This window comes from Lampris incognitus, chromosome 6, assembly GCF_029633865.1.
Source record: "Lampris incognitus isolate fLamInc1 chromosome 6, fLamInc1.hap2, whole genome shotgun sequence".
Classification (NCBI taxonomy): Eukaryota; Metazoa; Chordata; class Actinopteri; order Lampriformes; family Lampridae; genus Lampris; species Lampris incognitus.
In genome coordinates, this window is record NC_079216.1 from 21,816,158 (window position 1) to 21,839,525 (window position 23,368).

Sequence of the window (23,368 nt, forward strand, 5' to 3'; positions counted from 1 at the left end):
GTCTGCAAAGGTAAACTCTGCTGCTAAGTCCCAGTTGGGAATTTTGAAAGAAAATGGGCTGTGGGAGCTCCCTGTTATCATTTTGCTGATAGACATAACTGCTAATGCAGGGCAGAAGATTGGGACCTTGGTAGACCTGGCTTCAGACACCAACTACATCACCCATGAAGCTGCCAACAGGTTGAATCTGAGGAGTGAAAAGATTACACTAGTTGTGCATGGAGTCAGTGGAATGACCAATAAAGTAGCCACAAAAAAGATATCTGCTCAGGGTCCGAGTCAAAACCTCTAAGGGAACTGAGAAAGCTCACGAACTTGTCTGCTACGACCTGAATGAAATTGCCAAAATTAGCAAGTTAGTCAGGCCTGAACAGCTTAAGAGGTTCTTCCCAGAAATTGAGCTCGAAGAGCTAAAAAAACCTGAGAAGATTGAGTGGCTTATCAGTCACAGAGAAGCGAGACTCACCCCGCAAAGGGTTGAAGTTGTGGGAGACCTTGTTTTGAGGGATAGCCATCTTGGAAAGACTGTGGGCGAAGCACCCTGACCTGTTTGAGGAAATAAATGTGATCGCACATAAGTCGAAGACACACTTTGCTCGTTCCGTGAGAACAGCTGCTGTCAAGTATGAGGAGGTCACTGGTGAAGTCCCCTTCAAAACAAAGGCAGTTCACCTGCAAAATGCCATGGTTGACAGCCACACAGTATTGGGAGCCCTTCAACGAGATGATACTGCTTGGCAGAGTGGACCGAAGTTCTTGAGATTGCCATCGGAAAAATGGCCAGTAAAGTCTGCTGGAGATGTTGTGGCTAACGCAAGGGACAGCGTCAACAAGCTGCAGAGGAAGGCATTTTCAGCAATGGTAACAAGAGCTCAGGTAAAGAGAGGCCCAGGGGCCATCCCTCAGGAGAACCCCAAGGTTAAAGAATCGTAGATAAGAAACGTTGCTAACCTGACTCAACCCGTTCTCTGCTCAGACACATCTGAACCTGATGTAGGAATGAGGTTGGATGGGCCTTTACCGAGAATAATATGTGCCGGCTCAGTTGTCAAAAACCTTCTTGATGTGAAGAAGTTCAGCAGTTTGTCTAGGTTGGTCGGAGTCCTTGCTTGGGTGTGGCGAGCCGCTAACAAGTGGTTGGGCCTGAAGAGCCAGGTCACAAAGCAGGCAAAATGGAAGGCACTACCCTCAAATGAAAAACCCAGAGTGCTTGTGCTTAATGTCAAAGACCATGAGTATGCCTTTAGAGACCTCTGTTTAGCAGCTCAGGAAGGTGTGACATTCTCTGACACGACACTCAACAAGTTAGTGGTGTTTAAAGACAAAGATTCTGGACTTCTTATCTGCAGAGCCAGGATCCAGTCCTTCAGCGAAGAAAACACTGCAATCCCCATTCTCCCACATGAAGCATGGCTATCTAAATTTCTAGCTAGAGAAGCCCACAGTGCGAATCATGAGGTAGTAGCAGGAAAACTCTTGAGGATGAGAAGAAAAGCCTGGGTAGTTAAAGGTCGAAGAATAGACAAAAAGGTGGTAGATGGATGTGTGACATGTAGGAAAGCGAAAGCAAATTGTTGTCAATCGATAATGAGTGACCTCCCACCAGAGCGGGCAGGACCAGCAGCTCCAGTTGAGTTCACCACCATGGACCTGTTTGGGCCCTATCAAGTAAAAGATGAGGTGAGGAAGCGAATAAAGCTACAAGTCTGGGGAGTTGTATTCAGCTGCATTGCATCCAGGGCCATGAACGCTGATATTGTTGGTGACCTGTCAGCAGAGGGATTTCTGCTTACCTACCAAGGGTTTACATCATCGAGAGGGGACCCAGAAGACTTCTAATTCGATGGTTACCCCTACAAGAGGTTGAGAGCCATCCAATCAGAGGTAAACAAGTTCTGGAGGAAGTGGTGTCAGTTGGCAGGTCCGAACCTGTTTGTCAGGAGCAAGTGGCGCACGAGAGAGAGGAATCTTGCTGTAGGGGATGTTATGTGGCTAGCAGATCAGAATTCCTTGAGAGGTCAGTTGAAGTTGGCGAGGGTGATCAGTGTAAATGCTGACAAGAAAGGCATTGTGAGAGACGCCAATGTCCGGACATTTCCCAGCTACCGAGTTATGATTAAGAAACCGGCTCATGAGAGAGCCATGAGTAGGAGTGCAAGAAGTGGGAAGAAGCCCATCAGCAAGATTCCTGCCACAATTCTTCACAGAGCTGTCAGGCGTCCGGTTGTCCTGCTTCCAGTTGAGGAGCAACAAAGAGTAGACTCGGCAGTCTCAGGGAAATAGTGATGTGAGCTCCTTGGGTTCAGTAACCAGGAGCTCAAGTGGGAGGTGTGCTGCCGGATCCTAAATGAACGGCGGCTTTTATTTTGACAGGGAAGGAAGTTGAGTTTGGTGGTTGTCATGCATAGGCCACGAAGAAGAAGAAAAAAAATCACGAAGAAGAAGAAAGATAAGGGGAGCTCACGACGGAAGAGACGGAGAGTGTGGCATGAGCTGCAGATGCGTGCCATCTGAGAGCCAACTAGTCACAGTTAAACCAAAATTGGAGTGGGGAGAGCTTCATCTTGCTGGCCGTCTACAGGGATGCCACTGGTGGGCTAATTAATCCTTTTTTGTCATTAGAATTCATTGGTGGTTAGCGTTTATAATTCATTGCTAGTTAGCATTCTGGTATTAGGCTAATGTTAAAACGGTTAGCTAATCACTCATATTGCCTTGCTGTGTAGTTTATCTCACGTGTAATTCAGTTGGCTTGAGGTTAGCCATGTTCTGTGCAATTAAGTGCAATGTGTATGGTTATATATCGATTTAATTTGGTAAGGGCTGTAGAATATGAGTGAGATTAATTTGGTTCATACCCTTAAAAAGAAAGATTAAGTAAAAAATTTGGTTTATTTTTCTGTACTTGTGGAATGAGGTAAAGCAGATTGTTCAAGCTAACCTCTGGACTAGGTATGGGCTAGATGAGCTGGCAGCGGCATTTGGAGAAGCTGAAAAGGTCTGTGAACATGCTTACAAAATAGTTGTAGAAAGGGTTAACCGTGAAGGCTATGAAGTTCATCTAACTGTATTGGAAAAATTGATCAAGGAAGCATCTAAAGTTCTGTCAATATGGGAGCCATGGATCCCCACAATGGAGGGAGGTGACTTTCAAAAAAGAATCAGGGGCCTGAAAGTAGCCAACAATGAGCTTGAGGTAAGAAAGGCCGAGTTTGCCAGAGCACGGATGGTTGCTTAGGAAGAGCAGGCTTCAGCAGCTATAGGTGTGAGAACAGAACCAACAGACAGATAATGACAACGGTAACAATTAAGCCAACTAAGCTACCTAAATTCAGTGGCTGCAAGAGAGATTTCTATCGCTGGAAGAAGGACTGGGATAGCCTGCAAAAGCAGGGTTAGCCTACCGGTTCAGCTGAGGTCACAAAGGTCCAGCTTCTTGACAGCATGGATGAGAAGATTGCTAGAGACCTTAGGCTGTCGACTTACAACACAGCTGAGGACATATTCAGAGTGCTGGCAAACAGGCATGGTGATAAGTCCACCATCGCTTTAGTAATTATTGAAGAGCAGGAGGAAATCCCACCTATGAAAGGAAACCAGCCAAGGAAAGTGATAGACCTAATCCAGACAGTAGAAAAAGCCCTTTCAGATTTCACTGATCTTGGGAGTACTGGTTCCATCAAAAACCCGTTGGTGGTAAGGTCCATAGAGAGCAAGCTTCCTGAATTTGTGAAGAAAGAATGGATTGTCTTCATGGTTGATCCCAATAATGGTGTCACACAAGACAATCATTTTGACATGCTTCTCACATTCCTGAAAAGGCAGGAGGAGATCTTTGAGAGACAGGAGCACCTTAAAATAATAGACAAATCAGATAAAACAGAAACGAAATTTAACAAAGAATATGCCTCAACTAAAGCCACCAAGAAAGGTGACACTGAAGATGGGTATATTGTCTGTGAAGATGAGAAGCACAAAGACAAAATCTTCTTCTGCAAAAAATTTAAAGGTTTGAAGCTGTCAGAAAAGGAAACTGTAGTTAAAATGATTGGTGCATGCAGGGAGTGCTTAGGGTGCCATAAGAATGATGACGGCTGTAAAGATTATTATCTGTGCAGAAACAAGGACTGCAGAAAGAGAGAAGAAAGAAGTGATGATCTGACGACCATCACTTCTTTCTCTGCCCAAGAGGAGAAGCCAAGAGAGGTGACTGGCAGGAAATTCAGAAAGACAGCAGAAACAAAAGGGGCCTAATAGAGGAACAGGAGAAGTTCATGAGTGAACTTTCCCCAGAGTTAGCAGAAAGGTGCAGGAAGGCATTCACCAACAAGTCTGCAAAGGTAAACTCTGCTGCTAAGTCCCAGTTGGGAATTTTGAAAGAAAATGGGCTGTGGGAGCTCCCTGTTATCATTTTGCTGATAGACATAACTGCTAATGCAGGGCAGAAGATTGGGACCTTGGTAGACCTGGCTTCAGACACCAACTACATCACCCATGAAGCTGCCAACAGGTTGAATCTGAGGAGTGAAAAGATTACACTAGTTGTGCATGGAGTCAGTGGAATGACCAATAAAGTAGCCACAAAAAAGATATCTGCTCAGGGTCCGAGTCAAAACCTCTAAGGGAACTGAGAAAGCTCACGAACTTGTCTGCTACGACCTGAATGAAATTGCCAAAATTAGCAAGTTAGTCAGGCCTGAACAGCTTAAGAGGTTCTTCCCAGAAATTGAGCTCGAAGAGCTAAAAAAACCTGAGAAGATTGAGTGGCTTATCAGTCACAGAGAAGCGAGACTCACCCCGCAAAGGGTTGAAGTTGTGGGAGACCTTGTTTTGAGGGATAGCCATCTTGGAAAGACTGTGGGCGAAGCACCCTGACCTGTTTGAGGAAATAAATGTGATCGCACATAAGTCGAAGACACACTTTGCTCGTTCCGTGAGAACAGCTGCTGTCAAGTATGAGGAGGTCACTGGTGAAGTCCCCTTCAAAACAAAGGCAGTTCACCTGCAAAATGCCATGGTTGACAGCCACACAGTATTGGGAGCCCTTCAACGAGATGATACTGCTTGGCAGAGTGGACCGAAGTTCTTGAGATTGCCATCGGAAAAATGGCCAGTAAAGTCTGCTGGAGATGTTGTGGCTAACGCAAGGGACAGCGTCAACAAGCTGCAGAGGAAGGCATTTTCAGCAATGGTAACAAGAGCTCAGGTAAAGAGAGGCCCAGGGGCCATCCCTCAGGAGAACCCCAAGGTTAAAGAATCGTAGATAAGAAACGTTGCTAACCTGACTCAACCCGTTCTCTGCTCAGACACATCTGAACCTGATGTAGGAATGAGGTTGGATGGGCCTTTACCGAGAATAATATGTGCCGGCTCAGTTGTCAAAAACCTTCTTGATGTGAAGAAGTTCAGCAGTTTGTCTAGGTTGGTCGGAGTCCTTGCTTGGGTGTGGCGAGCCGCTAACAAGTGGTTGGGCCTGAAGAGCCAGGTCACAAAGCAGGCAAAATGGAAGGCACTACCCTCAAATGAAAAACCCAGAGTGCTTGTGCTTAATGTCAAAGACCATGAGTATGCCTTTAGAGACCTCTGTTTAGCAGCTCAGGAAGGTGTGACATTCTCTGACACGACACTCAACAAGTTAGTGGTGTTTAAAGACAAAGATTCTGGACTTCTTATCTGCAGAGCCAGGATCCAGTCCTTCAGCGAAGAAAACACTGCAATCCCCATTCTCCCACATGAAGCATGGCTATCTAAATTTCTAGCTAGAGAAGCCCACAGTGCGAATCATGAGGTAGTAGCAGGAAAACTCTTGAGGATGAGAAGAAAAGCCTGGGTAGTTAAAGGTCGAAGAATAGACAAAAAGGTGGTAGATGGATGTGTGACATGTAGGAAAGCGAAAGCAAATTGTTGTCAATCGATAATGAGTGACCTCCCACCAGAGCGGGCAGGACCAGCAGCTCCAGTTGAGTTCACCACCATGGACCTGTTTGGGCCCTATCAAGTAAAAGATGAGGTGAGGAAGCGAATAAAGCTACAAGTCTGGGGAGTTGTATTCAGCTGCATTGCATCCAGGGCCATGAACGCTGATATTGTTGGTGACCTGTCAGCAGAGGGATTTCTGCTTACCTACCAAGGGTTTACATCATCGAGAGGGGACCCAGAAGACTTCTAATTCGATGGTTACCCCTACAAGAGGTTGAGAGCCATCCAATCAGAGGTAAACAAGTTCTGGAGGAAGTGGTGTCAGTTGGCAGGTCCGAACCTGTTTGTCAGGAGCAAGTGGCGCACGAGAGAGAGGAATCTTGCTGTAGGGGATGTTATGTGGCTAGCAGATCAGAATTCCTTGAGAGGTCAGTTGAAGTTGGCGAGGGTGATCAGTGTAAATGCTGACAAGAAAGGCATTGTGAGAGACGCCAATGTCCGGACATTTCCCAGCTACCGAGTTATGATTAAGAAACCGGCTCATGAGAGAGCCATGAGTAGGAGTGCAAGAAGTGGGAAGAAGCCCATCAGCAAGATTCCTGCCACAATTCTTCACAGAGCTGTCAGGCGTCCGGTTGTCCTGCTTCCAGTTGAGGAGCAACAAAGAGTAGACTCGGCAGTCTCAGGGAAATAGTGATGTGAGCTCCTTGGGTTCAGTAACCAGGAGCTCAAGTGGGAGGTGTGCTGCCGGATCCTAAATGAACGGCGGCTTTTATTTTGACAGGGAAGGAAGTTGAGTTTGGTGGTTGTCATGCATAGGCCACGAAGAAGAAGAAAAAAATCACGAAGAAGAAGAAAGATAAGGGGAGCTCACGACGGAAGAGACGGAGAGTGTGGCATGAGCTGCAGATGCGTGCTATCTGAGAGCCAACTAGTCACAGTTAAACCAAAATTGGAGTGGGGAGAGCTTCATCTTGCTGGCCGTCTACAGGGATGCCACTGGTGGGCTAATTAATCCTTTTTTGTCATTAGAATTCATTGGTGGTTAGCGTTTATAATTCATTGCTAGTTAGCATTCTGGTATTAGGCTAATGTTAAAACGGTTAGCTAATCACTCATATTGCCTTGCTGTGTAGTTTATCTCACGTGTAATTCAGTTGGCTTGAGGTTAGCCATGTTCTGTGCAATTAAGTGCAATGTGTATGGTTATATATCGATTTAATTTGGTAAGGGATGTAGAATATGAGTGAGATTAATTTTGTTCATACCCTTAAAAAGAAAGATTAAGTAAAAAATGAGGTTTATTTTTCTGTACTTGTGGAATAAAATTAGCAGTAATGGCAGCATTATTTATTTATTTTTTCTCTTTTTGTATTGTAAAGATTTTCAGCCTAACAACACAATCATCAAAAAGCTTGAAAGTTGAAATAATTCAATTACAACAAGACTAAAGAAGATTGCTGTTCGAGTTGTGACATAAACTCCCTGTTGTTGGCTAAGGCCTTTTTCAAGTTTGGCAGGAGCTGAAGCAAATTCCCCTAAATAACGTGACACACACACACACACACACACACACACACACACACAAAACATATGTGGCGATATAGATACTGTCAACCACTTCCTGTACCAGCCCTCTCAGAATGCATGCTGCTAGATGAAGTTATATATAACCTAGAAAGGCTGTTAACTTTCCCTTAGCATCACAGAAAGTTGAGTCAGTTCAACTGGACACAACGTTTATTGGGAGAAACGTTTCATCACTCATCTAAGTGACCTCTTCAGTCTCAACTGACTGCAGGTATCCCCACCCTTATAAACAATACATATAAACAATACAGTGGCATAATGACCCAAACCAATGACCAGTTTCATATGCAAATAGGCTTGACCATTAACTAGCATTACAATGGCCATGTGTAACTTGATGGGCCACGGGCACCTGACTCAACGGTATAAGTAACGAGTGCTTCTCAGCCACTTGAAGCTCCCCAGTGCCCTCCACCTAGCAAAGGCTTACATGTATGACCCTCGGCCTTATACTGCTGCATTGCAAGCCTTGCAAGACAAATACGGTCCGCCCCGACAGCTCATCCAGTCAGAGCTAGGTGCCATCCTCAACTCCCCTAAATTCAAGTGTGGTGACACTGACGCCTTTGACTTCTTCACCCTGTCCATCCAGTCTCTGGTGGGCATGCTTGGGACACTTGAAGGGCCTAACGGGTACGAGTTGAGCTGTGGATCCCACGTCGACCAGCTCCTAAGGAAGATGCCTCCGTCATGCAGAGATGGATTTGTCGAATATTGTCTGAGCCGCAGCATTCTCCGGGCAGGGTCAGACATGACATACACTCTGCCTGACCTGGCAGCCTGGCTCCAGATGAAGTCATAAGCTAAACGCCTCTCAAGCCAAGCTTCAGCACTCTACCAGTGTGATGCACCCAAGCCAGCCAAGAAGAATCGTGTGACTCATTATAAGGAGAAGACCACGACCATCCTTCTCAATGCTGGGGAAGTCTCTAGGAATCCAGAGCCTGCTCGCTCCAAGACCGCCTTCAAGTCCCAGCCGTATGGTCCCTTTTGTGACAACAAGGAGCACTTCTTGAATGCCTGTGATGACTTCAAGAAGTTATCTATCAGCCAGGTTGTGAAGTAGATCCAAGAGGGGAAGCAGTGCTGGAAGTGTGGCCATGAACCACTCCACTGAAGCATGTACTCTGAAGTGCCCATGTAAGACCTGCAAAGAGCACCTTACCATTCTGCATGACTCCATCCAGCAGGGTGAAACCAAAGTCCACATGGTCACTACACCACCCATCTAGGTCTATCTCGATTGGCCCAACCATCTGCAACAGGTGATGTTAAAGGTTGTCAAGATCATCTTGAGGAACGGGGACTAAGCCTTGGAGACCTACACCGTGTTGGACGATGGCTCCGAACGAAGTGTCGTTCTCCCTCAAGCCGTGCCATTCTCCCTCAAGCCGTGCAGTGCCTGAACCTTCCCAAACAGCCAGAGACTCTCCATCTACAGACAGTCCAGCAGAATGTTGAACAGCTCCAAGGCAGCTCTGTCTCCTTTGATATTTCTCCTCTGTGCATGTCTTTCCAGCAGTACCGGACCCACCAGGCCTTCACTACTGAAGGCCTCAGCCTGGCCGAACACTCCTATCCTGTGGCTGCACTACATAAATGCTACAAGCACTTCCACGGCCTGCCCTTACCGCTAGTCAACCACGCCCAGCAGCTGCCTCTGATTGGTTCAGATATGCCGCACCTCCTGATCCCAGTACAGCCCGTACGTGCAGGCCCGTGAGGTGGTCCTGTCGGCATCTGCACCTGACTAGGTTGGTCACTCCAGGGTCCAACGAGCCTTGCTCAGACTACGTTTTCTTCACAGTGCCTCCACATCTCCACTGTCTTCCCTGCCACCGAGCTCTTCAGGAATTTTGAGCACCTCTGGCAAGTAGATACTCTTCCTTACGCCAGCAAGAAGGAAGCCACCCGCTCCAAGCAGGACCAGCAAGCCATGGCCATGCTCCAAGAATCCACCATCAGGATCGAGGCCGATGGAGTCCAGCGCTATGCTACCCCCCTGCTTTGGCAAGCAAACGCTACTCTGCTTCATGCTCCAAAGGAAGCTGTGCTGCCGTGCCTCTGCAGCATAGAGAGAAGACCTGCCAGGGACCCTGGGCGAGCAGAGGTCTGCTGTAATGAGATACAGAAACTGGAGAAGGCTGGTTATGTGGCAAGGATAACCACCGAAGAAGCTGACCTGTCTGCAGAATCCTGGTACATTCAGCACCATATGGTGACCCACAACAGTAAGGACAGTAGTGTCTTTAACTCTTCATTTCAGTACCAAGGCCTGTCCCTAAACGATCTTCTGCTCCCTGGACCTGCACTCGGGCCTACCCTGCTTGGTGTCTTCATCAGGTTCCACCAACATGCCCTGGCAGTCAGTGGTGACACCATTTATGAGTGGCAGGTATTCCCCTTCGGGATGACATGTAGTCCCTACTGCGCCATTTATGCCCTCCAGCAACACATCCAAAACCACACAGAGGGCAATCCCATCTTGACAGAGACAGTTGAGTAGTCCTTCTATGTTGACAACTGTTTGCATAGCACAAAATTTGCTAAAGAGGCCAAGCGCCTCGTCAACGATCTCTGCCAGCACCTACAGACCAGATGGTTTGAGGGATGCCAGTGGGCAAGCAACGTGCCCATGGTCATCGAGCACCTCCCACCTGAGGCCTGCTCTGAAAGCAGTGAACTGTGGCTCTCCAAGAACAGTAGCGACCCTCAGGAGCCTACCCTGGGTCTACGCTGGAACTGCCTCAGCGACTCCCTGGGTTATAAGCATCGCCCTGTGGAGACCTCAGCACCCACGATGAGGAACCTCTACCGAGTACTTGCCTGCCAGTACGACACCCTTGGGTACATCATATCATTCACCACGAGGGCTAAGGTTCTCATACAAGACCTTTGGAAGGAGGAGGTTGGTTGGGATGAACTGATCCGACCTCAAAGTCTGCTCGACAGATGGCGCACCTGGGAGCAAGAGATTCCTCACCTCATCCACCTGGAGTTCCCCCGAGTCTACGCTCCACCATACGCGGATACCGCTACAGCAACAAGGGACCTCCAGATCTTCTGCGATGCATCTGAGCGCGCATAGGGCTCTGTTGCCTACATGCAGAGTATGGATGACCAACAGCAAGTCCACGTTTCCTTCATGCTTGCTAGGTCTCGGGTGGCTCCCAGGAAGCAGCTGTCGATGCCCCGACTTGAGTTGAGTGCTGCCTTCACAGGTGTTCAGCTCGCCGACGTACTCCAAGATGAACTCACTGTGCTCATCCAGTGGACTGTCTTGTGGTCAGACTCCACCGCAGTTTTTCACTGGGTCAAGTCAGAGTCCTATAGATACAAAGTCTTTGTGGGCACACAAGTCGCGGAAATCCAGAACCTGACTGAGCCTGATAGCTGGAGATATGTGAACTCTGTCACAAACCCAGCAGATGACATCACTTGGGGTCTAACCCTGGAGGAATTAGCCCAACCACATCGATGGCTCCAAGGCCCAGAGTTCCTCTACTTACCTGAAGATCAGTGGCTTACTATGCTCTCTGCTCATACTGAGTTTAACGACAGCAAACTGAAGAAGTCCGCCATAATCTGTAATGTAACCATCTCTCCCGGTCTTCAGCTCCCTGCCGTCGAAGACTTCTCTTCATGGGAAGAGCTTGTCCAAGCAACAGTCAGGTCCCTTCACGGGGCGGCTGACGCCCAGACCATAGATCAGCTTTGCGAAGCAGCTGACTACTTACCGAGTCTGCAAGAGAGGCAGAAGTGGAGGAAGAATGGCAAGGAACTGTCAGTTGGCCAGGTGGCCCTCATCGTTGACCCGCAGCTTCCTGGCGCACTCTGGCCTATTGGGAGGGTTACGCAGATGTACCCTGGAGCTGACGGGCGCGTCCGCACCACGGCAGTGCAGTTGAAGGACATAACTCACCTGCGCCCTGTGTCCCGGTTGGTGCAGCTCCCGAGTCTGCTGGATACAGAGCACCCCTGAGGGCCTTTCCTGTTTCGTTCAAAAGGTCTAAGTAGACTTTTGGGGGCGGCTGTTTAGGAAAGCCCTTGTTAAGAGGAGTTTAATTTGGCTCCCGCTAGTATTGCTAATATTGTACACTCACTTGAGTTTAGTGGTAAGGTTACTGGCCCTTTAAGAGCTGTTGCGACTTTCTGGTTGTGACCGGGGGTTTCCAACTGGTTTTAACCAGTTTTCTCAGTCCGTTTGTGAGGGACAGTTTGCCTTTCCCATTTCGAGGAAATTGTGTGTCAATGACAGATGTAAGTAGATTAATTATATGTCTTCATTTGTGCCTGTTTCATTCACTGCAACGTACTTTGGAAACATGTTTATGTAAATCCGTTTACTGTCGCTGTTGTTTCTCTCTGCTAGTGAGACACTGTTAGCTATGCCCTGCTGGTTAGCTTAGTAGAGTGTTAGCTATATTCCGTCCGCCGTCTTGCCTTACGCCGACACAAGTGTTGTGTTATATTTATGTGTGTGCATATAGATTACGATCGCTCATGTGTTATTATTGTTCATTAATATAGATGTTGTATTGTATTTCCCTGCAGACAACCACATTCTTCTTCGAATAAATATCCTCAAACTGAAGCTCCGCCTCCGTGATTCTCTAACCGGAGTCACACCGTCATAGTGTTCGGTGAGGGATGACATGCAGGTGGCTGGTGTGACAGAGTGTTAGAAGTGATAGGGGTTATATTTGCTTTTTACCCTCTTCCTTTTCTTACATACTTGGACTGGTTTTCATTGAGAAATTATTAGAGGTGTGGTTAAGTAGCGTTTATAAGAGGATGTCACTGTGAGATACTGGTGCATCCCCTGGAGTTAGTCAATGGCGGCTGTTTGCATGAACGCCTCAGGATACACCACTTTGAAAACGCGGAAAAGTTGTAATCACAGCATTATAAGATGGTGACAGATGTACTCTAACGGACCTGACATACAAGGTCGGCTATCTGCCAATGTTGGGCCATCGGTGAGCGTCTGTGACCCTAGTTTTTGCGGTATGTCCGCAAACTAGTCGGACCCTTGACGGCAGCTTTTTGGCCAATTCGGCAGAGCCCGTCAGTGAGAGAGATCACTCTGATTGGCTGTTCAGCTTAGCGAATCAGTGCTATAAACTAGCGAATCAGGGCCATTTAGTAGTGTTTAAGGTGTGTTCAAGTGCTACTTTTTGGCCCAGATGGCAGGCAACGTGAGGCAATGCTAGACGGTTTGGTGTGTCTGGGCTCCCCTTGGTTTAGGGATGGTCGTTCCCTCTTCACATAGGAAGAATAGAAGCCTCTCTCCCCATTCAAACCAGCGTTCCTCCCTATCAAGGATGTGCATATCCTCATCCCTGAAAGAGTGGCCACTGGCCTGTAGATGGGTGTAGACTGTAGAGTCCTGGCCTGACGTGTTAGCTCTTCGGTGTTGTGCCATCTCCTTTGCCAGCGTCTGTTTGGTTTCCCCGATGTACAAGTCATGGCAATCCTCCTGGCACTTAATAGTGTACACTATATTGCTCTGTGTGTCAGGGGACCCGATCCTTGGGGTGGCCCATCTTCTGGTGCAGTGTGTTTTGGGATTTGAAAGCAACTGAGACACACAATGCGTTTACATGCACAGTTAAATCGAGCTACGGTTATAGCTCGATTAGGCCATGTAATTGGACTACTGTCGTTGTCCCAGTATACAAGAACTGAGGGATAATCAATTTATTGACGGAAGTATGTCTGACCCCAGTACGGTAGGTGGCGATATGCCCCTTTTCAGCTGGTGGCTATTGGACCTTCTTCCGGTTGACCGTTACTTTCTTAAATAGTTTGCCATTCCATGTTCTCCTTCCATCCACTTACTTTAGGATATTCAACTCCTTTAGCTGACACAACATAACGTTTGTCTCCTCGTCTGTCCAGAGATGCGGGGTTCTCGCTCTAGCACTCGCCATGTTGATACTGTTGATACTACGCTGTTCGACTTCTGTGTGAAAGACAGCCGCGGGAACTAAGGATCATGTGCAGAACACCTAGGCCAGTTCTGGGCTGATTGAAGCGTATACATGCCAGAGTAAATTGATCCCCAACTGCATTATCTAGGTGTGTTAGTCCGACTTTGAGAAATTCGATTTAGTACGATTTCAGTCGGACTAAAACATTTACATGTATTTTAAAAGCCTAGTTTTAGCAGGACTAACACAATAAATCGACTTTTTCTATCATGTAAAGGTACTGATGTTTGGAAAATACACGTCTCAACTGTTCCGACACTCCCGCCACATACGGAATGACTACTGGTTTATGCTTAGACAGCCGTTGTCCTTCTCCTCTCTTCAATTGGCTGGTGCACTGTTTGGGCATCTTGCTGGCTTTGACAAACGCCCAGTTAGGATAACTACACTTAACCAGGGTGTGTTTGATGTGGGATTTCTCCCCTTCCCAGGCTGCTGTGTCGGTGGGGACGTTGTCAGCTTGGTGGTACAGCGTCCTGATGACGCCTCGTTTGTGCTCCAGTGGATGATGAGAGTCAAACCTTAAGTACTGATCAGTATGTGTTGGTTTACTGTAAACATCAACAATCAAATGTCCCCCATCACCAACTGCAAATTCACAGTCTAAGAAAACTAACCTGTCATTTTTCACATCCTCCCTGGTGAACTTGATGTAGTTGTCCACAGAGTTAATGTGGTCGGTGAAATGTGGTACAGCCTAAGATTTAATTTTAACTCAGGTGTCATTCACAAATCTGAACCAATGGCTAGGTGGTGCCCCTGGATAGGACATCAGAGCCCTCTTTTCCACTTCCTCCATGTACAAGTTGGACACCACAGATAGGACATCAGAGTCCTCTTTTCCCACACTGCAAAAAACGTGAGCTTAAATACAAGAAATAAACACTGAATTTGAGGGAGAAAGTACTTAATACTAGGGAAATTATCTGTCCGTGCAGCAAGATAATTTAACTTGACAAGAAATCTTAAAATAAGTTGGTTCCAGTCTAGAAATAAGTAGGCTTGGATGAGTGTTCAAAGGCTTGAAATAAGAAGAAAATGCTGGTTTTTAGATCAAATTACTTAAGACCAGACTTGCTGCAGCACAGTAATAAGTGAAATACACTGAATATTAGCAAATAATTCTTAACTCAATTTTTTTTATTCTTAATTTTAGCACACTGAAAAAGGAACAAGAAATCAAATCACTAATTTAAGTGGAAACTACTTAATACTAATGGAGTATGATTATTCCGTTACTTGAAACAAGTTGGCTCAACTTCAAATATGTAGGCCCAAACTTAAAACTAGTCCTTAATCCCAGAGCATACATCTTAGAACAGGAAACTTGATTTTACTGAAATCACAACCAGGACAAGTAAAATTTCTGTCAACATTTATTGACAAATCTGTTTTGAACGGTCTTTGTGAAAACTGCCGGGGGGAAAAAACCCAGGCTATTAAAAGGCCTGCATTAGACTGTGGGCAACCTACAGTCTACTCTTACCCCCATGCAATGTCAAAAAAAGAGCCTTGCGTCATTCTTAAATCAAGCAATTGAACTTTAGTTTGTGTTGTGGCGGACACTAGGGGCTATGCCTCTCACCCAGCAGGACTGTGAGCTGGGGGCATGGTTTATGTTCCCGGGCTCGCTGGTGCAGGGTTGTTCCTGCTGTAGTTTGGTTTTGGAGCTGAGGAATAAACTGCAAACTCGCCTTCGTCTCCTGTGTTTTTTCCTCATCCTGCCACATTGGCCGCGGCCGTTCTCGCCGCGGCTGTGAAACTCCCAGAGTTCTGGCAGAGCGACCCGGCTTCGTGGTTCCAGCATGTCGAGGCGCTGTTCCACCTGCGTGGAATCTCCGCGGACGACTCCAGATATTATTTGGTCATCGCTGTGCTGGACCAGCAGTCCACACACCGGGCCATGCAGCTGTTGCGCGCCCCTCCGCAACACGATAAATACGTCGCCCTCAACATCTTCTGCTCCGGAGGTACAGCCTATCTGCCGCAGAGAGGGCAGATAGAATCCTTTCCCTATCCGGTTTGGGCGACGGGACGGCTGTGGAGCTCATAGACAATATGCTGTCGCTGCTAGGCTCGGACGAAGGTGGATTCCTTTTCCCGCACGTTTTCCTGCGCCAGCTTCCGTCTCCTGTGCGCGCGGCTTTGGCTAACTCCCCGTGTCTGGCCGCTGGTGACTGCCGAGGTTTGGCTGAGAGGCCGATCGGGTGCTGCTGGCTACCAGACGGTTCTCTGTGCGGAGTGTGGCATCTGAGCCTCTGCAGCCAGCGTCGGAGGACGCGGACCCGGCAGTGGTGGCTGTCCGGAGACGGCGCGGGAGAGGCCTCTGTTTCTTCCACCAGCGGTTCGGCGGCAAGGCGAGGCGCTGCGTCCCTCCGTGCACATTTGAGGCGCCGGGAAACTCCCGGGCCAGCGCTCAGTAGCAGCTGTGGGCGCTGGTGGACGTAGTGAGCTGCTCTTCATTAAGGACACGATGTCAGGAAGACGGTTTCTGGTGGACTCAGGCTCGCAAAAGAGCCTACTCCCTCCTGCTAAGACAGACAGGTCGACCGAAGGCGGCGGCCCACGGTTAAGTGCAGCTAACGGTTCGTCCATTGCGACGTGTGGCACAAAGTTGGTGACTGTTTGTTTCCACGGGCGCCATTATGAGTGGAACTTTGTAGTGGCCGCCATTACTGTTCCTATTGTCGGCGCGGATTTTCTGTGTGCTAATGGTCTGCTGATTGATGTTGCAAACCGCCGTTTAATTGATGCTGTGTCTTTCGCCACTGTTCCGTGCCAGACAGGGGGAGCCGGGCCGTTAACACACGCTAACTTTTTAGCATCAGGGGATGTTTTTTAGCATTTGCTGGCGGATTTTCCATCAGTGACTACACCTGCCTTTTCCACAGCGGTTACTAAACACGGGATAGAACATTTCATTCCCACTCTGGGACCGCCAGTTTTTGCGTGCGCGCGGCGCCTCGACGCGGTAAAACTGGCTACAGCCAAGGAGGAGATCGCCATCATGGAGCGTCTGGGTATAGTGAGGCGTTCCAACAGCCCGTGGGCCTCGCCGCTTCACATGGTGCCCAAGGCGGATGAGTCGTGGCGGCCTTGCGGCGACTTTCGCCGCCTGAACAACGTCACCGCCAATGACCGCTATCCCATCCCACACATACAGGACTTTTCCATACGCCTGGCGGGTACCACTATTTTCTCTAAGGTGGACCTGGTGCGCGGCTATCATCAGGTTCCCGTGCGCGCAGAGGACGTGCCCAAGACAGCAGTGATCACCCCATTTGGGCTTTTTGAGTTCATGCGCATGCCTTTTGGCTTGAAGGGGGCTGCGCAAACCTTTCAGAGGCTGATGGACTCGGTGTTGCGTGACCTTGATTTCGTGTTCGTTTATCTCGACGACATATTAGTGGCCAGTCCCTCAGCTGAAGAGCACCTGGCGCACCTGAAACAGGGTTTCCGTCGTTTGGACGAACACGGCCTGATAGTCAACCCGGCCAAGTGTCAGTTTGGACTGCCGGTGATTGACTTCTTGGGTCACTGCATTTCGCCGCAAGGCGCGGTCCCGTTGCCTTCTAAGGTGCAAGCGGTGGCGGAATTTCCCCGCCCGGTCTCTGTTAAGGCATTGCAGGAATTCTTGGGCATGGTGAATTTCTATAACCGTTTCCTCCCTCACGCTGCCCACCTCCTTCAGCCACTTTACAAAGCCCTGCAGCTTAAGAAGGCTAACGACCCTGTCAACTGGACTCCCGAACGGGTCCAGGCCTTTGACGGAGCTAAGTGCACCCTGGCTAATGCTGCCCTCCTCGCCCATCCCACACCCACGGCGTCCATAGCTTTAACAACCGATGCGTCTGACATAGCCGTGGGGGCTGCGGTTGAACAGCGTGTGGCGAATGTGTGGCAGCCACTCGCATTTTTTAGCTGCAAACTGCGAGATAGTGAGCGCAAGTACAGCATTTTTGACCGGGAGTTGCTGGCACTGCACCTTGCAACCCGGCATTTCCGCTTCCTGCTGGAGGGTCGCCCATTCACGGCTTATGTGGATCATAAACCGCTGACTTTTGCCATGTCCAAGGTGACTGAGCCGTGGTCTGCTCGTCAGCGGCGCCACCTAGCGGCAATCTCCGAGTTCACAACGGACATTCAGCATGTGGCCAGGAAGTCCAACCCTGTTGCTGATTGTCTGTCGCGTGTGCTTGTGTGTCCTGTGCACCTCGGTGTGGATTTCTCCGCTATGGCTGCCGACCAGCCCAGCGACCCGGACGTCCTTGCCCTTAGGTCAACGCGTACCGGCCTCAAGCTGGAGGACGCTGTGATGCAGGAAGGCAGTCCTGCCCTCCTCTGCGATGTCTCCACCGACCGTCCCCGCCCCGTTGTTCCAGTGGCCTGGCGCCGTCGAGTTTTCGATTCGATTCACTCCCTCTCACACCCTGGAGTTCGGGCGTCAGTGAAGTTGGTCGGTTCCAAGTTCGTTTGGCCTGGCCTCCGCAAGGACATAAAGCGGTGGGCCGCTGCATGTGTAGCGTGCCAGCGCGCTAAGGTCCACCAGCACACTAAGTCGCCCCTTGAACCGTTTCCGATCCCGGCCAGACGTTTCGACCACGTGCATGTGGACCTGGTGGACCCTCTACCTTCTTCACAGGGTTTTACGCACCTGCTCACAATGGTGGATCGGACCACCAGGTGGCCAGAGGCTGTCCCTCTGTCCTCCACAACATCCTCGGATGTTGCACGCGCTTTTCTTTCCTCCTGGGTTGCCCGTTTCGGCGCTCCGTCAGATATCACCTCAGACAGGGGCCCCCAGTTCGTGTCAGAGCTCTGGTCGGCACTTGCGTGATCCTTGGGCGTGCAGGTACACCGCACTACCGTGTACCACCCTCAGGCTAATGGCTTGTGTGAACGTTTTCACCGGTTGCTCAAGGCAGCGCTGTGCGCTGCGCTCTCAGATGGTAACTGGGTGGATCGTTTACCTTGGGTTATGCTCGGGTTGCGTTCGGCTCCTAAGGAGGACCTCGACGCTTCGCCCGCTGAGCTGGTGCTCGGTCAGCCGCTCCGCGTCCCAGGGGAATTTTTGCCTGGGAGTTCCGCTCCTCGACCCCGTCCGGCCGTTTATCCTTTTTTGTCCGACAGCACTCGAGTTCCAGGCCCCGTTAACCATTGTTTTCTGCGGTCGTTCGTGCCTGCGGAGCTCATGTCGACTCGTTTTGTTTTTGTACGGCATGATGCTCACCGCTCGCCCCTCCAACCCCCATACGATGGCCCATTTCGGGTTCTTGAGACGGTTCCTAAGGGTTTTGTGCTGGTTATGGGTGGGCGTAGGGAGCGTGTCACGCTTGATAGGCTTAAACCGGCGCACAGGGTGGCAGGCGAAGTTGTGTTTCCGGCCCAGGTTCCCCGTCGGGGTCGTCCTCCTTCCAGGACCCCAGCAGCGTCTTCACGGGTTCAGCGTTCTGCTTCTCAGCCGACTTTGGACAGTGTTTCAACCTACTGTTTCGGCTGAGGGACGGCACAGCCGTTATGGCAGGCTGCTTAAGCCTCCAGTGAGACACTAATTTTCTTTCCAGGAGTCCCTTCTGGGTGTTCGGGGGGGGGGCGCTGTGTGGCGGACACTAGGGGCTATGCCTCTCACCCAGCAGGACTGTGAGCTGGGGGCATGGTTTACATTCCCGGGCTTGCTGGTGCAGGGTTGTTCCTGCTGTAGTTTGGTTTTGGAGCTGAGGAACAAACAGCAAACTCGCCTTCGTCTCCTGTGTTTTTTCCTCATCCTGCCACAGTGTCACTGAATCTTGAAACAAGTTATTTTTGTGAAAAAGAATGGTACAAATTTCTACTCTAGCTAATGTAGCTTGTTTTAACAATAAATTACTCAATTGTAAGATTCCCTGACTAATTGAGGCATAAAAGACATATTCATGATCCATTTAAGAATATACCATGAATTCAAAGATAGAAACTAGTAAATAACTTTTAAAACAAGATAATTAATCTCAGAGTACATCTGTTGCCATTTTACAATGTTGTGATTGCAACAATTCCCCAGTCCTATGTGAATAATAGTACACATGGCCTATGGTCATGGTAAATTGCATATGAAACTGATTGTCGGTTTGGGTCATTATGCCCCTGTATTGTTTATAAGGGTGGGGATATCTGCAGTCAGTTGAGACTGAAGAAGTCACTAATGGAACGTTTCTCCCGATAAACGGTGTATCCAGATGAAATGATTCAACTTTCTGTGATTTTCTTACCTGGATTATTGAGCATGCATAAAGGCTTTTCCTTGGCATGATTGCATTGTGTATGTGTGGGATTCACCAGTCATGTTCCTTCTCTCTCCACTTTGTGGGTTAGTGTTTAAGGTCAAATTGGTGGTCAGAGACATGGGTTATCAGGACAGATGTATCACACTAGTATCTGAGCTGGTATGTGGATCTTCTCTAGAATCAAATGACTCCAAAGGCTAAGCTCCTTGTTCCTTGCTCATTTTAGCTCCCTAGCCCCTAGTTCCAAATGTTTTTAAAATAAGGACATGGATCAAATGAAGGAATAATCTAGGACAAATATTCTCAAGCCTTTATGCTGAGGGGAAAAAAAGAAGATTTTTGGGGCATGTCAGAGTAAAGCTTTCTTGAACACATCACAAAATATACAAAATATTAACCACACATGTATACATAGCAATCAAATGGTCTACATGGAATTTGACCGGGAGAGGTCAAGTACCATTTTAGAACACTATTCCGTATACCTAGGAGACAACAAACAAGGGTTTGGAAACTTTGTATCAAGACTGTGTGTGTGTGTGTGTGTGTGTGTGTGTGTGTGTGTGTGTGTGTGTGTGTGTGTGTGTGTGTGTGTGTGTGTGTGTGTGTGTGTGTGTATTGAGAGTAGTAATTGAGAGAGGTAACTGTTTGCTGCCAAACTCTTATGTAGCAGGTATCTGAGATCTGAGACCCCCTCTGGGCCACTCAAATGCCGACGGGGAAAAACTGACCTTGGGAGTGGGGATGAGTCCCCTGGCTGGAGCAGGACCAGTCAGATCTCACTCTTGTTTAGGCTGAATGTAAAAGTGCATTTCCACACACCTAGGAAACATGTATGTATGGGTGTGCGTTGTGTTCACAGAGGGCCTTGGTCATCTATTATGAAGACAAATACACACATATCCAGCTGTTCTGGTGGTTCATTGATCAAGACTCTGTTTCAAGCCTAGTGGAAACCGGATGTGTGTTATATATATTTGTGTGTGTGCATGTGCATGCAGTACCTTATTGTTTGTGTGAGAGAAGGTATACCTACTCAGGTCTTTGAGGATATGCTTGTGGCAGTGAGAATAACACTGAAGGGCTTAAAGAGGGGTGGGCTTGATACTGCAAAATGTAACATAGTCTGCAAAATGTAACATAGAGATATGTTATCTTAAGCATTTCAAGCTTAGCATATTTATGATATGCTAAGCTTGCCACCAGGAACCAGGAACAATTTGTTTGTCATTTCGTCTTATGTACTACGTACACAAAAGATACAAAATATTGTTTCCCCCAGCCCACAGCAGTGCAACACAAAGGAAAAAAACACATATCCAAAAACCTCCAAAAACAACACCACCAAAAACCTCCAAAAATGGAGCATAAAGCAAAAAAAAAAAAAGAAGAAAAAAAACACAGCCAACAACACAGTCCACCCAGTGTAACACAGTATCAACAGGCTTGATATACATGAAATACTCATGGAATCTTCTGATATCCTGGTCATGATTTGGCCAAGTACTGCAAAGGCAGAGTAAGCACTGTATGACACTCAGCCTGTAAATCCATTTGACATCAAAAATGGTCATTTCTCAGATTGTGGACTAATCCGTATAGATTTTAAAGTATGACGAATTCTCCCCTAAAATAATACTCTGTTGGTAATACCAAGCAGAGGGGAAAAAAAATCTCAATCTTCTCTACTGACGGTGAGTGGGTTTGTGGACACACATCCAAATTAATTTCCTGTTTTATTGTGACTGTTGGCACTACCAGAAACAAAGTTGACTTGGATGCTAAAGCACAAACGAAATTTCATTAGCCCACAAAGACAGTCTCTCAGAATAACATGACAGATGAGCCTTTGTTCTCTAGTATTTTACCTTAAGTTGTTAATTGTTCACAGTTCTTTGACTCACCAGTGGTGCAACCTGAACACGTCAGTAATGAACCCTGAGTCATCAGGTGTTTTGGGTCGTAACATCAGACGCCCTCGCCCAAGTGACCCAGCCGGGGATGATCAAGCCCCGACTTGTGTCCAGATAGCACATTTTGCCTTACATCACTCCTCTTCACCCAGAGCCAATGGGAAGCCTTTTCAGCAGCTTTCAAGATGTTCGCAATTATTGTAGCAAGGTCTTAGGTTGCTCCCGAGCCCAGCCCAACCAGTCGCCACGTTGTCCATCAGGATAATGTGCCACAACCTTGCCTCAGCCTGCTCAACTGCCTCCTGCACGTGCTACTTCCCTCCTGTTCTGACCTCAATACCCACAGAGGAAACCTTGGTGTCAGGGAAATCTCAGTAGAGCAGGACTTCTCTGGCTTGGGTGACCTTTAACTTCTCAGCCAGACTGCTGAGAGGAAGCTGGAGCTTGGTGTTATGCCTGTAAAGGGCAATGCTGCTTAGCCTTTGCAGCATCCTGGAACACCAGGGACTCCTTCCTTCTGCACCAAGGTGTCTATATAGGAGTTCTTCTGGAGAAATCCCTTGAGGCAATTTGCAACAGTCTTGAAGAAGATCTTACATTCCACACTGAGGGGTGAAATCATCCCTAAATTGCTTGATGTTGCTTGCGTTCTCCTCCTTAGGAATCCACACGCCTTCTGCATATCGCCATTGCTGCGGCACCCCCCCCCCCCAGATCACCCTGTAGATCTTCCAAAGGTATTCCAGAAACCTGGGGCACCTTTTGAAGACCTTGTACAGCACATCACTCGAGCCTAGGGCTGAAGAAGTTCTGGCCGACTTGATGACCTCCTTGATCTCTTTCAGTGTGGGTTCATTGATATTGAACAGGGTGCTGGGTTCGGGTGGGGATATAAGGGATGCGCAGTGGCAAAGGTCTTACTCTCTCATGCTGTCACTGTACGTGTTGCTAATGTGGCAGTTGATCTCTTCCTTAGGGCATGACAGGTGATCATTGCATTTCTGCCCCAGCAGCTTTTTCGTAAATCCAGATTTATTTGCAATTAAGGCAGTGCACTTGTGGGCCTTTTCCTTGCTCCTCTTCCTGTGCCAATCAGCGCATCGAAGGGGGATTAGCCTTTCCCTTACCATGCCTCGAAGTTCTGACAAGGCTGCCTCCTTTTCCTCACTTGCCTACCTGTACTGGCTCTTGAGTGTCCTCCGCTCTTGTCTAAGTTGGGCAGTCTTAACTTCCTGTTGGTTTGGCATTACAGTAGTCTTGGCGGCCCGCTGTTCCTTGATCCCAAACCTTTCCGAAACGATGCTCATTATTACAGTTCTCATTATCTGGAGCCTCTGGTCTGCATCACCCTTGTCTGTTGTTTCAAAGGCGGCATCCACACCTTCATTGAACTGGCACCACTCCGACTGATGGCAGCAGGCCACAAAATCTGACAATGTTCTGATGGTCTACTTTGAGGTGTAGCTCATATTATGCAGTCAATGTTCAGGATGAAAGAATGATGAATTTGAATCTTTCATATCTTTGCTTGTTTTTGCTCTTGTGCTAAATCAGTTAGATGGCAGAAGGAATAAGGAAACCTGGCAGAGATTGGGATTGTAGGTGATAGAAACAACAGGGAAGCTGTCTTCTATTGTTACTGGTTATCCCTTTCTCATGAGACCTTTCTCATGTGCACTGATCAATGAGG

At 48.2% G+C, this 23,368-nt stretch overlaps 1 protein-coding gene across 1 annotated transcript in view; it reads left to right on the forward strand.

The window, feature by feature from the left end:
- The window catches only part of mical2b (microtubule associated monooxygenase, calponin and LIM domain containing 2b), a 141,732-nt gene that overhangs the window by 23,718 nt on the left and 94,646 nt on the right, over nt 1-23,368 (forward strand). The gene's annotated exons all lie outside the window — the stretch shown is intronic.